Genomic DNA, 1,621 nt, shown 5'->3' with positions numbered 1-1,621 from the left:
AGTGACCTCTGTCTCAAAGCCAGACTGACCTGTGACTGCAGAGCATTTGTAAGACCGCCAGAGGGCGCTCTGACACCACGAGAGCGAGCGAAGCCAGCCTTGCAGCAGGAGGGAGTGAAGCTAATCAGTGTTGCCCCATAATCTTTTTTTTTTTTTTAAATCAAAGAATAGTTGATTTACAATATTGTTAGTTTCAGGGGTACAGCAAAGTGATTCGACTATACATATATATGTGTATATGTATTCTTTTAAAAATTCTTTTCCATTATAGGTTATTACAAGATACTGAATATAGTTCCCTGTGTTTTACAGTAGAACCTCTGTCTCAGAGCCAAGCTAGGACTGGCCATGACTGCAGAGGAGTCATATGACCACCAGAGGGCGCGCCAACACCACAGAAGCAAAGGAAGCCAGCCTTGCAGCAGGAGGGAGTGAGTCATCAGTATTGTCCCACAATTTTTTTTAATTGAAGTATAGCTGATTTACAATATTATGTTAGTTTTAAGTGTACAGCAATGTGATTTTATTATACATGTATATGTATGTATATATCTGTATGATTTATTTCTAGACTCTTTTCATCATAGGTTATTACAAGATACTGAAAGTAGTTCCCTGTGCTGTACTGTAGGTCCTTGTTTATCTATTTTATATATAGTAGTGTGTATCTGCTAATCCCATACTCCTAATTTAGCCCCCTTCCCACCATCAGCTTTGGTAACCATAAGTTTTGTGTCTCTGATTCTATTCTTTTTATATATAGATTCATTTGTACTTTTTTTAGATTCTACATATAAGTGATATCATATGTTTCTTCCTCTGTCTGACTTACTCACTTACTATGATCATCTCTAGGTCCATCCATGTTGCTACAAATGGCTATATTTCATCATTTTTATGGCTGAGTAATATTTCATTGTGTATATATGCCCCATTTCCTTTTAAAATTTTGTTTGTTTTATCTTTTATCTTATTTTTTACTGGAGTATACTCAGTTTACAATGTTGTGTTAATTTCTGGTGTACAGGAACATGATCAGTTATATATATGTGTGTGTGTGTGTATATATATATTCCTTTTCATTATCTTTTTCATTATAGACTATTATAAGGTACTGAATATAGTTTCCTGTGCTTTACAGTATGAACTTGCTGTTTATCTATTTTAATATAGTTGTTAGTACCTACAAATCCTGAACTCCCAGTTTATGCCTCCCATCCCCCCCTTCACTTGCTGGTAACCACAGGTTTGTTTTCTATGTCTGTGTGTCTGGTTCTGTTTTGCAAATAAGTTCTTTTGTATCACTTTTTAAGATTCCACATATAAGTGATATCATATAGTATTTTTCTTTCTCTTTCTGGCTTACTTCACTTAGTATGATAATCTCCATGTCCATCCATGGTGCTGCAAATGGCATTGTTTTATTATTTTTTTATGGCTGAATAGTATGGTGGAGATGTAGTGTGTTCTTGATTCGGTCTTCAAATACAAAGTACCATCTTTTTTTATTTTTCTTCCAAGGGGAGATATGCTTTCTATAGAATAGCTCTCCCATCCAGCTAGGTTTAGGAACAATTCTGCCGGTCACGCTTAGTATTTAAGATTATTGGAACCAGTGACA

Source organism: Camelus ferus, chromosome 9 (genome assembly GCF_009834535.1).
Source record: "Camelus ferus isolate YT-003-E chromosome 9, BCGSAC_Cfer_1.0, whole genome shotgun sequence".
In the NCBI taxonomy this organism is placed as follows: domain Eukaryota; kingdom Metazoa; phylum Chordata; class Mammalia; order Artiodactyla; family Camelidae; genus Camelus; species Camelus ferus.
This window is presented reverse-complemented; position numbering follows the sequence as displayed.